The 14,734-nt window shown below is 38.7% G+C and overlaps 1 protein-coding gene across 2 annotated transcripts in view; it reads left to right on the top strand.

Annotated features, from left to right (window-relative positions):
* Positions 1-2,502: 2,502 nt before the first annotated feature.
* The window catches only part of CDK8 (cyclin dependent kinase 8), an 84,164-nt gene continuing 71,932 nt past the window's right edge, over positions 2,503-14,734 (top strand). The window contains exons 1-2 of one of the 2 annotated variants that reach the window (XM_026065873.1): positions 2,503-2,938; positions 5,245-5,333. The gene's annotated coding sequence lies outside the window, so the exon portion shown is untranslated. Of the gene's footprint in view, positions 2,939-5,222; positions 5,334-14,734 lie in introns of those variants that run through there. The other variant, XM_026065874.1, reaches the window with a different exon arrangement.

Raw genomic sequence — 14,734 nt, 5'->3', positions numbered from 1 at the left:
GCCCCGGGCCCTGCTGCGCTGGCCCTGGTCGCCCGGTGCCGGCTTGCCGGTGCGCGGGCGCCCGGCGCGCCCTGCCCGCGCAGCGCTTCCCCCTCCATTAATGCCGCCTTTCCGCTTTCCCGGCCTTGTCTGCTCTCGCTGGCGCGGTGGCTGCTGCGCTGTTGAAACCCGCTGCTTGTCTCTCCTGTGCTTGCTGTCTCATGTGTCAGCGGCAGCGTGTTTTAATCTGGCCGTTCCCATCCCTTCAGTGTAATGCTAGAGTCTTTTTCATACTAGTAGCTTTTGGAAGGAAAAAAAAAAACCCGTAGTTAAGGAAAATGCTTAACTTAACGAATTTTCACTGGGAATATATGAGTAGCCACCTAAAATTTCAGCCTGGCCATCTGCTCTATAGAACAGTGGTTTTTTTCTTTCATAGTGCTTTTTTTTGTCTGATTTATTACTTGTAGTCACCATTTTGGGTATTCTTGCTGGCTGCTCCTGGATCTGAAGTCTGCTGGTCCTTTCAGGGCTTTAAAATGCTCTGAAAGATCTATACTGGTGACCAGTTCTTTGTACAGACTTGAGCAAATGAATTTCTTGGCATAAATATTTGAAAGATCAAATATAGTGAACTGGATTCGCTGGTCCATGACATGGCACCACTTTTTCAACAACAGAACAATAGGAAGTAGGGAGCAGAAGAAATGGGGGAGGCAGAGGTTGTTCTTGTAGTAGGTCCTAAATTTTAAGTTACACCCATTATTTTTGCTACAGTCTCATCACAGTAGTGCTCTGTGTGTTCCCATTGATATAATGTGTATTTTAAAACTCTGGATATTCTTTTTACATTTGATAAATAAAGCACTTTTTTAAAGGCTTTGGTCACTTTACGATTGAAATATGATCTGGTTCTTTTTACATAAGTTATAGTTCTACAAGTGTTTGACTTATCTACAGAATGCTTTTGCAATGGGACTAGTTACACCTTATTTTGTCTAATGTGTCTTAAACATGCTCATATTAATCCTAGCACAGCTATTTTTGTGTGAATCTTGTTTGCTGGTATGAGTCAGCTAACTTTTTTTTCCAAATTTTAAGTTGGAGCCTTCAAACCTGTAGTGTTCACAAGAATAATTTTTATGCTGTCTGAATGATTGTTTTTTGAGATTAAGAATTTTGAGTTTGAGAAGCTGTCGCCTCAGCCAGACCTAGTTTCAGTAAAGATAAGGGGACCTGTAATATGAAAACAGGTGAAGTACTGAAAGCTATTAACTAAGTCTCCAGTGTTTATATCAACCTTTTCTTTGCAGCAATTTAGCATACTGAACTGCAGAAATATATGGGGAATTCAGAATTTGATACTGGTGAAGCATTATTCAAACATTTTTAGTTAAATTATCAGTCTGCTTGATGATATCTGGGACAGTGTCTAGAGTTACTGGTGGTAGTGTTATTTTGAGTAATTTCAGCAAAATACAACTATGTTTTAAAAATGGATAGCTAAAGACCAAAAGTGGTCTTTAAAGTAGAATTTTCTCTCAGTTTTTGAGAATGTATGATTTAAAGCCCTATCTTTTTTTTTTGGGGGGGGGGGATCAAGGTATGATATTAGACTTTGCCAGAAAACTGATGAGTAAAATATATTGTCTAATTTTTTTGCCATATTGTTCACTTAGTGGCTCCTTCCCCTTCCATTTCCCTAGGGTCTCTTATTTCCCTTCCAGATTCTGAAAACTTTGTCTATTAAATATGCTGTATAATTGCCCTTCGTCTGTCGCTCAAATACTTAAAATATGTGTACTTGTACATATGTGATCTTAAACTATATGGATGGAATTTGGATTGAAGTTAAAGGTTCTGTTTAGAGTCCTTTATCAAAAGGAATCAAATTGTGAAAGCAAACATTCAATTACTCATTTTCTGAAACTATGATGATAGGTGAATGGACATTATACATCTTATAGTGATAAGCGTGTGAAAGACAGAGCTCAACTTTGGCATATTCTTATATGCCAAACAACACTATTTCAGTATCTCCCAGTGCTAAATATTGGTGGATAAGTAACCTTTTTCTTGAGCAAGTCACTTGTAGTACTTATGCAGCTCAAACTTTCTTTACATAATGAAGTTACCATTTTGCTCTCTTTAAGTTAATTTTCTTACTTTTTTTCCTTAAACATATACATGTGCTTTAAACTTCATTATATGCTTTTAATTATTATTTTAAATAACAACTCCCCCCTTTAAGCCTATTAATACTCATCACAGTTTTCAGAGGACTTTGAAGAATGTGTGTTACAGGACTGCAAACATTTTATTAAAAATATTGAAGCTCTTTTTTTAATGACAATACTTTTTACATACAGATGTCCAATTGAATAGAACAAACACTGAGGAGAAATAATATTAATAAGTCAATGTGTGCAAATATATGTTCAGAAGCTCTTGGTGATGAAAATCTAGTTTAACAGGAGTTAGTGTCTCTAGTATGACGACAGACTTCACCTCACTTTTTTTCTGATTGCTTTTACAGTTGCCTCTGAGGTGAAATGTGACAGTTCAAAACTAGATAGCAGCTGCATGCCCTAACTATAGGGGGATAGTTGAAGACAATGGATCTAGCTGCAAGTACAAGGGGATATTTTGAGAGACAGTCTTACTGTAATCTTGGTGTAGTGAGAATCCTTCTAAAGAGAGAAAGAGGCGATATGCTCTTTAGTGACCTGACAAGGGCACAGCCTGGATTTTATCACCCACTCCAATGGAAAAAGCCAATCCAGTCATGTGGTGCCCTTCACCACAAAGTGAGACCTTGGGTCTGGACTTAGTGTGTTGAGAGTGTCGCTTACGGAGTCATCAGATGCAGTTTCTTACATATTCACTGCCAAAACCTGACCCTGCTGAACATCAGATCAGCTGAATAACAATGTCAGTTGTTATGGCTGAGCTCCACATGGTGCGTTGACTGTAGAAAGCCTGTATTCAGCACTCAAGTTTTTATTTTAATTTCTTTTATTTTTTAAGTTTATAGTCTTTATGGTCAAAAAGAATCTTCCTAGTTTTCCATTGAATGGTGCTGTCTTTTTGTCACTGTTATACCTGTAGTAATTCTAACAAACTAGTAGTAATTATAGCAAGCCAGATGTGAGTTGACAGTAGTTATTAGAGCAGAAAAATACGTGAGAAGCGAATTCATTTCTAATGGCAGACATTGGGATTGGAATGGTGGCACCCCAAGGTGCAAGTAAGACTTCAAATAAAAAAACTGTCACTTTAATGGTAGGAGGAGAGCTTACTTTCTTTTGTCCAGAAAGATTCAATTATTTCCCCACTTAAAAGCTATTTTGCGTGCCATTTTAGTGCTCACTAGAAATCTTGCTCAAGCCAGGTGTTAAAACTAGCTATTTAAATGTTGCCAAAATTAGAAGATATGCCAGCCATTCTTTAGTGTGTTGCACTACCATATGGACTTGAGGGCTTACCAAACTGACTGCATCAGACCCCTCTTCAAAGTTCATTAGGAACTGACTTGCAGGTATTTGCTTTGGTGCACTGAAGTGGTAGGACACTAGGGGGCTTGTAAGTGTGGCCTTCTCTGGTGGTAGARCACACTGAACACTGATAGATCTGTCAGGCAGTGGTTTCTGGGCTGGCAAAGTGTGGTTCTAGTATGCTAATACCCAAGCGGTTACTAGTTTTAGTGGGCTTGATCTTGCACTTTTTTTTAAATTCTCCTTTCTGTTTTTGATACAACTAGAATCTGAAATATGTGAAAGCAGCCTATTCTGTCTAGCAAGGATGCCTGTTTCAGTGGCAATTTGGAGTGTTTCCAAATACACTTTTTTTTTATAGATTGTGGTTTGGATGAGAATAAGAAACTACTGAATGTCACTTTTAGGCAGTATCTGACTTTTGAATTACAGCAGCAAAATATGATGTAATTGAAGATCTCAAATTGCAGTGACATCGTGTTTTATTGGAAGCTTTCCATATTCTCTGGGAAAGAGACTTCTATTGGTTCCCCACCCATAGTCTCACCACATCAAGCAACCTAATGCTTTCCTAGTCATTCTCGGAAAACACAAGTGACATAGGTCTCAAAGAAGTCCAGTTGGAGACTTTTATTTTTTAATTTCAGCTATTGTTGTTCTGTGTTGGATGTATTGCTGTAGGTGGAGGGGCAGATTCTTTCATGTGGGTGTACTGGCACTCTAATTAAAACTATAATAAGAATATATTTAGATAGTGAACTTTTCCTCGCACCCTTCAAACAGTCAAATCTGTATCCCCCTTTTTTTTCTTGATGGTCTGTATAAATTGTATAAGAAACAGAATGATGAAAAAGTAGTGTAATCCAGTAAATTACTGGTTTGCTTCATGTCTAATATGGTATGTAGTAGTTTCTATTTACCTTTAAAAGGATATTGGAAGAATGATGATGAGTGTCTCAAACTCTTGTATAACTGAAGAGATTGAGAATATTTCCCTTGGAAAGAAGAGAAGATAGAACGTATTTACATTATGTAAAATAATGAATGATTTGGGGAATGTAAAAGATGCTGATACTAATTTTGTTTCATAGTATTTGAACAAGGGGAGATTACGTTTTTGTGGATGAGCAGTAAAGAAATAATTTAATGCAGCATGTAGATAAACCGTGCAAGCTTTTGTCAAGGGAAAAGATAATGGTTAAAAGCTTAGTGCCTAGATGTCTGTGATTGTGTCAAGAACAGCCACTTCCGACCAACTACTGTAACAAGTTGAATGCTCTTACGCTCCAGAAGTTAGGCTGCTTTGTTAAGAGATCAGACCAAGACCTATAGTGCGTGCAGAAGAGCCCACCTTTGCTTACTTTAGGATTTTTGTCTTCAGAAACACTTGAACCTTCATAAGGTCCATAAGGTTGATACCAGATTAGTTCGGATATGTTGCAGTTTGTCTATATTTATAGATATATATTGATTGAGTTGCTTCAGATTGCAGATAGTTGACTTATTTTGCCAATGTCTGTAGCAAGCTGATTTTGCGGAGAGGTAAGTTTGTGAGTATGGGAGTGCCACAGATAGAGGTAATCAGTCCAGTGAGAAACTTGGCAAGAAGTGAAATAATGGGTCTGCACATAGAGCTTCTTGATGAATTCTGCAGTGATACTTTGCAGGAATTGTATCATGATGTTAATACTGTTAGCCTGCAGTATAAACTACACAATGTCTCTTGTCTTCTATCAGTTTAATGGATATGAGAATTTTTTTTCTATTTCAGCTGAATATTCCTGTATGTTGCCTGTAACTCCCTTGGACTGAAGCAGTGGGTGTGGTGCAGATTATATGTATGCCATGAGTGTTGCAAAGGCAAGCGTTTGACTTCTAACTCCTGTGAACGATAGCATGGAATTTCTAAATGCCACAGACTTAGTGCATATGTAATATGTGCATATTATCTTGCTAAAATGTATGCCCAGAGTCTCTTCTGGGTCCATTACCATAGTTAGAAAATCCCCAGTTAAACTACATCTACATAATGAGGCATGCATACTGTATTGCATGAAGTCTTGTGCTCTTTCATTTTTTACAGGAGAACACTCTTATATAATTATTTCCCGTTCTGCTTCCTTCCCTTCTCACCCTGTCAGGTGGCTCCAAGTTTTATAGGCTTTATATAACAAAATGAGTGCTGTGGCTCTTCATTCCCTACCATTTGCTTTGTGTGATAGTTTTTTGTCTTATAGAAGAGGCAAGCATTTTGTTCTATTTTTCCRTGTAGCCTATGTCTTTTACCTTTCTGGGAACAAACCTTTCATCTCAGTGTGATGCTCCTCTTAATTTTCCTACAGGAGTCTGTATAATACTACTGATAGGTGGACATCTGTAGCTTTGTTCCATGGCTGCCTTGGAAGCATATGTAGCTGTGAAAGTACGACAGTTATTTGATGCAGAGGAGCTCATATACAGTATGCTGATTGAAGCTGGGTCGAAGGACAAAAGTAACTGTATAGTGTTATAGTGGCTTCCATTTGGAAAGTGAAAAAAATGATTAGAATTTTCTTTGGAACAAGTGATGTTACCTACAAACAGACAATTTAAGCTTTCCAAATAGTCTTTTCCATCTTGACTCCTACATGCATAGAACTCCCCATTCCCAGTGTAAATCTTAATGCTGTCCTAGTTTTTGCACCCATACTATTAAACTAGTTTGTGAGTAACTGAAAATGAAACAAAGAAAATGCAAATGACTGGTAAATATGAATGAGTGTAAAATATCAAGAATGAAAGCAAGCCGTACTRAAGAGTTGGTACTTGTTTTTTGTTTTGACTTAACTGTCATCTCTTGGACTAAAAATGGGTTCTCATGCACCTAATCTTCAGTCAGGAAGAGCTTTTTTTGATGCACTACTGCATTAAGTTGGATGACTGAAAAACGCGAAACAACGGTTCATTGGAGAGTAATTCCTGTGGACTTTATGCTTTTTTTATGTTCACAAACTTCTGAAAAAATCAGAGGGAATGTTAGGGCATAAGAGACTGCTCCATTTCCTTGCCCCCTCCAGACATGGAAGCTGCATTTGTGGGCCAGCAGGGAAAGAAGAATGCAGCATGCAGAGTCCTCRGCTGTGCCTGAAAGAGATGACTCGGGTGATGAGGCACTGGTAATGAGCATCGCAGGTAGAAGACAAACCTGCGCTGTCCGTGAATATCAAGATGTCTAGTGGTGTGTTAGAAGCAGTTTACTGCAAATCACTTTCTGCTTCTAGGACAGCAGTACAGAGTATGTGCAGTTTTGGGGTGCACTGAAAAAAGTGGTGGAGGCCATGGGCTGTGCCTTGTTAAGGAACAGATGAACCTGGAGCTCAACTGTTCTTCTGCTGGCCTGTCCTTCTAGGAGAAGGTGAAAAAAAAGATGGGAGATCCCTGAAAGGATCTGAGGAGTTGAGGTACTCGGTGCTCTGGCATAATAGCTGTGCAGGAAAGCCCCCTTTTTTGCAGCTRCTGTGGGTGTGAGCTATGGCAGTGGATTCTTGTTCACATTCAGAAATACTCTTAAGAAAAATGGTGGGGTTGAAAACGTTTCGAGGGGCTGAAATCATTAATCTGCATAGAACTGCATCAGGAGTTTTTTTCAGGGAACACGCAGGGTGGGAGAGGTGAGTCAGGAAACGGGTTCCTGAAGGTCTCCTGGACCACAGGAGGAGTAATCTTCTGGGCAGCAGCTCTGTGGTGCCAGCTGCTGGGCTTTGAGACTCCTAATAGAAATTTTGGAAAAACTCTAGGCCTGGTCTGCAAGAAACTTCATATGCCTGAGAACAGGAATGGAATAGTGGCATTAAAGATTTAATCTGATTTCTGTAGTTTTGTACATTCCAAGCAAAGTATTTGGAATGAGCAGAACAGAGCTGAGGCAGGCAAGCAAATAACTGGTAAGTATATAGTGCAAGTAACTTGCAGTACTGTGTCAGTTCTCTGCTAAATAGGTAGGAAGCAGATTTTGAGAAAGCATTTCCTGATGTCTGGTAAAGTTAAAACAAACAAACAAAAACAAAAACCCCAACTCTCCCTTACTGTGTAAGGGRGTGTACAGTGAGGCTCCAGCGCCTTTCCTGGTCCTGCAGGAGCTTTGCTGGCTGGTGCCAGTTCTTAAAGAATGACCTATAGTGGATGCATATACACATGTATTACTTAACCTTTTGCTGATTTAAACCATATTCTTTGTGGTGTCTGTTGATGCCTGGGATAACTGTTTTGTAGAAAGTACTGCCTTCAACTATTTCTGCAGAAACATTAACAACGTCTTAAACGCAAGAAAAAAACTAAGAGGAGATGAACTTACAGCTACACATACGGAAAGCCATTCTGTTTCTGAAACCGTTAAATTCTTCTGTGTCTGTGCAGGATCCTTGGGTTAAGAGACCAGAGGAGTTCTGCAGATACTGCAAGACTGAATGTGGATTTGCAGCCTTGCTGTCTTAAAGTCCAAACAGGCAGAACAAGCTCCAGTTGCAATTTTTTTATATACCAAAGTTTGTGCAGTAGTTCCGGGAGTAACAGAATTGATGAAACTTTTTTTTTTTTTCCCCTAAGGCTCTTTGCTTCATTGTGGGATTATCCAGTGTCTAAATGCAAATTCTAATTGAAAGTATACATGCAGCTCATTTGTTCCTTCTCTCTCCCTCTCTGATAGGACAAGGCAAATAATTAAATACAAATTAAAAAAACCCCTATTGCTCAACATTTCTAGTCTGGGTCTCTTCTGCCAGTTTGCTGCCCTGGAGAAGCTTACAAGTTTGATCAGCAGCTCAAATTATTTGAAGTGTTGTGCTTCTTGAGCATGTGTTGAGGGGAGGAGGAGGAACTGACAGATCTTAAACATTTGAAATCTGCCAAAGAAGACTTGCTAAGGATCCTTGTATATCAAACTTATCCTCATTTCAAAATGGAATAATCCTATAAAGATTATGTTTATTCAATATTTAATTGGCTCTTTTTATGCTAGTTTGAAGTATTAACAAAGTGAGCAGTTTCTTTTGTAACATTATAAAATATTTAAAACTCTGCATTGACTGACTTTATGTAGCTGGTGGTAATCGGTTCACCCTCCTCTGCAGTTTAAGCTCAGGTCTTGAAAAAGCCCTTTGAGATTGCAATGCATTCAAATAATATAATGAAAATGAGTCAGGAGCACCAATCTGCATTATTTACTTTGCTTCTATAAGGTTTCCTGTCCTGGTCTCCTTCCACTCCATACTCAAAGCTGCTTTAGAGTGGAGAAGTCCGTCCTGTGCGAATGGATAGGGACCATAAGGCTTTGGTTTCAGGCTTCATGCCACCGATGCTCTAACTCATCATATTCTTCCCCCTTACCCCTTCCCCCCCATCTTTTCTCTGAGAGCTTGGCAAGTAGCGCTGTGCGTTACAGCTACTTGCAGGCCGATAACCATCCAGGAGGGTTTTGTGCTCTGCTTAGCTAGCCTGCTGCTCTCTCTTGTCTCCTCAGAGGCTCAACAAATGGCTTCAGAGACCTTGTCAGGCCCCCATAATGGCACATTTGGGATTACAGAATAGCTTTATTTGTAGCTACAATTTTTTTGTTAGGTACAAGGCCACTTATGAACCAGTCATTAACCTCTGTGTATTACAGGCTTCTTAATTAAGAAATGCCCATTTCCATAAATGTATTGAATATTATATAGAAGCACATTTGAACTCTGTAGTAGCTTATATAGGAAAGGTACTGGATAGACAATTTAATATTTTGTTTTATCGAGAGTTCTATTGATGTGCTCTGCCCTCTTGCATACGTGTTTTGCATATGCTGGTGAGAGATTGACTTAGACATCCTAAACTTCATATGCTTAAGGGCTGTCTTGTAACCGCCTTGAGTCCTACGTGGTAGTACGGCAACACATGTTGTGCAATTAGCTGCAGAATTTCAAGGAAAAGAATTATAAACCAGGATTAAAGCTGTCAAACCTGTTGTCCTTTAAATAATGTATTAAGAGAACACAGTGACTTTTCTCAGCTGCAGATGACAGTCTTAATATCCAAAATTAAAATTGGTCTTGGAAAAAAAAGCGCATGTTCTGAGAACATGGAAGAACACAGCTAAAGGTCACTGAAGCAATCTGCCTGTTTTTCTGAGAACATGCCATTCTGTGTACTTGTAACACCTTGCATACAAGGTGTTGGCATTTAAATAAAGGACACTTGAGAGTTTCACAAAAAAAGGCTCAATTCATTACGGTCTGTTTGAATAATATGTGTATCTAAGAACTTGGAATACAAAAGAGTCTGAAGTGCAGTAAAACCCTTGATTCTACCTTGTGTTTCTGGCCAAGATGTGTTTTCTGGGAGAGACATTACCTTATCCTATAAGAAGGAGCCCTAGCTTCAGGTTTACTTTCAATTAGAGCTTGTATTTTGACACTGGGTAATCCCACAATGAAGCGAAGAGCCTTGGAAAATTCAAGTTTTGTGAACTATTTTACTCATGGAACTACTATGCAAGCTATGGTACATGACRAAAGTTGCAACTATAGCTAATTCTGCCTGTGCAGACTTTAAGCCAGTGAGACTGCAAATTTGTCCCTGAGTGTAACTCGAATCTTACCTAAACTTAAACTGTTTAATGTTCAAACTTTTTTTTTTTGAGTGAACATCAGTCCTGTTCATGCAGGATTGAGCAAAACAACTTCTCACAAGTAAATGTGTGAACTGTACCTTTCAATTTTATGTTAACTCAGTTTTATAAAAGCCTGACTGGAAGCATATATGAGTCTGCCAGATGAGTGTCAGATACCAAAGGCTCATTAAAAAAAACAAAACAAACAAAAAGCACACCACAATACCTCTTGCAACACTTTGTGTTCCTGAAGTTATATGGGTAGAATTCTGCGCATATGTAGGGAAAAAAAATTAGCATTAGGACTGTGTTTTCATCTGCCTGACTGTGGCTTACCTATGCTGTGTGAGATCAGAGAGGCTGCAAAAGTAGGAAATTCAATAATGAATGGCTTTTTACCCTCATTTAGCTTAGGTAAATGCTCTGTAAGAGAGACACACCAAGACAAAATTTCTGCATGGTGAGTAGCTGCTTAATGAAATAGCTAGTCAGGTAGCTCATAGTGGGAGAATGAACTCTTCACTTGGCCTGAAGTAGTATAAAGGAGCTGATTCAAACTATTACTCCAGAGGACTGTCCCTGACAAACATGACTTGTACTTTGCTCCTGGAGGGATACTGAATTTGAACAAGGGTAAGAAATCCGCCAAAATACTACTTAACTTCAATTAAAAAAAAAAAGGAGGGGGGGCAGGGAGGGATGACTTCTTAAAGCTAAAAGATAGCCAGAAAGGTAAAATGTATGTGAGCTGCCTCAGAACCATTTTGAAGCTTCACTTTGCTGTCAGTGAATGTGTATCACTCATTGAGACACCCTATAAAGCCATCAGTTAAAAAAAAAAAAAAAAAAGTGACTAAATAGTAGAACAAGGCAGGGCCCACGGGAGTAAGAATATATTCTTCGAAAAGTTAAATCTTCTATGAATGATGAATATAGAAAAGAATGTAAGCTGTGGTAGGCTAAGTGTAAATTTGCAGCATGATAGCTCCCTGGTTCCCCCACCTTCCCAAAATCCCCCAAACCTTGAGGAGCTACCTGAAAAGGGCATGGAAACTAATTCCTTTTTTTTTTTTTTTTTTTTTAGTGATACGTCCTTGGCACAGTACTATCTATAGGACCAGGGGACAACTGAGCTGTGAAAGGAGTGTTTAGAGAAGATGAAATAGCAGCAGGGAAACAATTGCTTTGTTTTTGTCTATGCACTATGAAAGAACTTAAAATTGGAAACTGTCTTTATAAGGAATGCATCAGAGGATCTGCCTCAAATTGCAGTGTTTGGAGAAGGGGATGTTTAGCAAACTGAAGAGCAATAAATTGTCATGATGAGACATGTTCATACATCTGAAGGAGTTCAAGAATGAAATTAGTTACTAACTAGAAAATATAACCCAGTGCTTAAAATTGCCTGAGTAATAGACTGGAAAGGGGCACTTGTGACATCAGTTTYTTAAAAGGAATTGTTGAAAGAGTTGGACCTACTGACTTTTAGCTGGGTGAGGAACAGAGCTAGTGGGCACATGGAGGATATTGAGGTGAAGAGACAACAGCTCTTATAAGAGGAAGTTATACCTCATAAAGCTATGTAAATCCTTCAAAAGAGTTAATATATAGGCTAAGGCAGTTTAGTTGATGTAATCTTATCTGGATTTCCAAAAGACATTTGATAAGGTCTCTTACCAAAGACTTAACTGTTGTGAGGAAAGGTCCCTCTCTGGTTAGAGAAACTAATGATTTCCCTCCATTAATTCATGTCTTTAGTAGTATCTCTCAGGAAACTGTGCTGCTCGGAAGTCATACATTGTTTGGAAATCATTTGTCTTAAATAGTCAAGAAGCTGCTTTGCTGATGATGGCCAGTTATTTGGGATAGTAAAGGCAAGGACTGATTGTGAAGACTTGGGGGAAGGACTTTATGATACTGAGGGCAAATAATGTATAGACTCATTGGTGCAAAGTGACACGTATGGTGAAAATGATCCTTTCTTTACTCACACAACAGTGGTCTCAGAGTTTACTACTATTTAAGAGAAAGATCCTGGGATTTACAGTGGTAGTTTTGTGAAAGTGCCAGCCCAGCACAAGTAATTGTTAAAAAGTAGAGAGAACTCTTGGACTTGCTAGGAATGAAGTGGAGAACAAAATATAATGTCATTGTTACTGGTAATTCTATTTTCAATATCATAGACAGTTTGAATCCCCTTATTACAGGAAGGATTAGCAGAGCTAAAGAAGAGCAACAAGATACCCATGAGGAGCAGTGTCTGTGTGAAACTCTTGTGGTTGCAGTAGACAAGAACTCTTCTGCATCTGTAAAAGACAGGGTCAGGGAGACTCTCTAAAAGCTTGTGTATCATGGAGAATACAGGAAACAACTGCTTAGTGTCCCTTCTTATCCACGAATAAGGTGCATTGAACAAAACTGGAGGGTGACAGATCAGAATACAAGAAAGATACTTCTACATATACTTCTACATACAATGTGTAACTAAGCTCTGAAACTTGCAGTGCTCTGTTTTGGATGTTAAAAGTCTATGTGGGTTCAGAAGTGACTGGATAAATCTATAAAAGATAAATCCATTGGGGGCTATTAAATACAAAAATACTGTCTGTGAACCTGTAGCTGCAAATTGCTAATGGCAAGGAAAATATTCTGAGGATCATCAGTATGTGCTTACTTTATTTTTAACTCTGAAAGTAACTGGCATGTCTCAAAGGGATTGGATAACGGGCTAGACAATCTGTTCATCTGTTCTGGTGCATACATTCCTCTGTTAATGAAAATGTTTTTGGTGATGCATATTATGTGTAGAGGGGAAAGGAGAAGAAAGGATAAGTCAGAGGAAAATTACTCTGTAAATATATAATTCCAAGAAGGACTGTAGTATTATCAGATCTGTGTGTTTCTAGGAATGCAGCTATACATGTTCCAAATGCTCTAAATTAAATGAGGGAGAGGATCCTGCCAAAGAATTGGATTCAGTTTGTTTTAGAAAAATACTAAACATGTTTTCAATTGCTATTATGCAAATTTACGATTTAAAAGAAAACTTTTGTGATGAGAAGCCTTTGAAAGCAGCAAATAGATGAACTTTCCTCTGTGTAAACCAAATACTTTCATAGGTCTTGGAAATTACTGAAGAAACTTGTAGTGAAAATACAAGTGACCAATGAAATTTTGATTTTCTGAAGTTTGGACTAGTGTGTTAGTCCTATTTGTTGTTTGCTTTTCAGAACAGGTGCTTTGTAATGTTGTGCTGTTTTTATGTAACTTCTAGTTTCTGAAGTGATATAAATACTGAGGTGATTTAAGAGCAGTCTGGGAGAAGAGCAAAATTGCAAAAGAAATACAGCAATATTTTCCATTAAAAAAATTGTGTAAGCACCTTGTGTATTTATATGAAAATAATGTGAAAACTGCTGYGTGCCTTAATAAAGCAACACAGAACTTTCCGTCGGGAGTGAGGTATTGCTGCTTGTGTATCAGCTTAGTATTTTATAAAGTGCTGCAGTGTTTCTCATAGAAACAAACTTCATAATTTTGCAGTTTTAAAACTTAGTTTGTTGACTTAGCTGTCACATTAGAGTTTTAATTTTGTGGGAGAAGAGAGGGGAAAATACTTAATTGAATCCAAAGGATGCCAACCACATACTGAATAACTAGGTATAAGGTATCTTAAGATCCCTTTTTTGCCCCTCTGCTGCCCTTTCTTCTGTGTTGAAGATAATTATGTGGCTAAGTGCTTTCTTGTGGGGGTTATGGCTAAGCGTGCCGGCTGTGGTTTCACTACCACTAGGAACGAGTGGAGGGGGGATCTTGCTTTTCTCCTCTGTTGCTGCATCTCCCCTGCCCCCATGCTGCTTGTCTTTGCTCTTACCACACATTGTGCTGGTTTGGATACTCATCAACCCCACTGTGAACTAACAGAGTTCATTAACCCAGCAAAAAAAGAAGTGAACATTTTCCTGCTGGATGCAGGAGGTGAGTTAGCTCATGGAAGAGTGGCACAGATCAGAGCTGGCATAAGGATTTCCTGGCTAGCAGCAGGAAGGGAGAGAGGGCAAGAAAAGACTCTTCTTTTGACAGTAGCAAGCTCTTAAATCAGAAAAACCACAGCCTCTGTGAAGTGCATCGCTGCACTTACTCTTTTACCTTGAACTTCTTGCCAAACTACATGTTGTGACAAAAAGTGTTAATTTTTTTTTAATCAAAGAAAAAGGGAATAAAGTGAACAAGTAATTGCAATTCACCACATAAGTATTAGCTGCCTCAGAAGTGCTGTTGTACGTTGGCTTTTATTGTATGTTGGCTTGGTGTTGATGGATTTTCCTCCAGCTGTGGAAATTAACCTTTTCTCTACCCAAGAAAAGATCTGATTACTGGAGAATTTGTTTTGAAGTAGAAAATATTCCTACTATAAGCCTTGCTATTTGATAAGAATAATGATGCTGCTGTAGCATATCAGTCTTACCGTGTTCTGTAAGTATTCTGGAGATGGAGAGAGCTCGAATGCCTGAGTTAGACCTCTAGTTAGTTCACAGAATCACAGAATCACTGAGGTTGGAAGGGACCTCTGGAGATCATCTAGTCCAACCCCCCTGCTCAAGCAGGGTCACCTAGAGCACATTGCACAGGATTGCAT

The sequence above is a fragment of the Apteryx rowi genome, unplaced genomic scaffold (genome assembly GCF_003343035.1).
Source record: "Apteryx rowi isolate R43461 unplaced genomic scaffold, aptRow1 scaffold_233, whole genome shotgun sequence".
In the NCBI taxonomy this organism is placed as follows: domain Eukaryota; kingdom Metazoa; phylum Chordata; class Aves; order Apterygiformes; family Apterygidae; genus Apteryx; species Apteryx rowi.
This window is presented reverse-complemented; position numbering and strand designations above follow the sequence as displayed.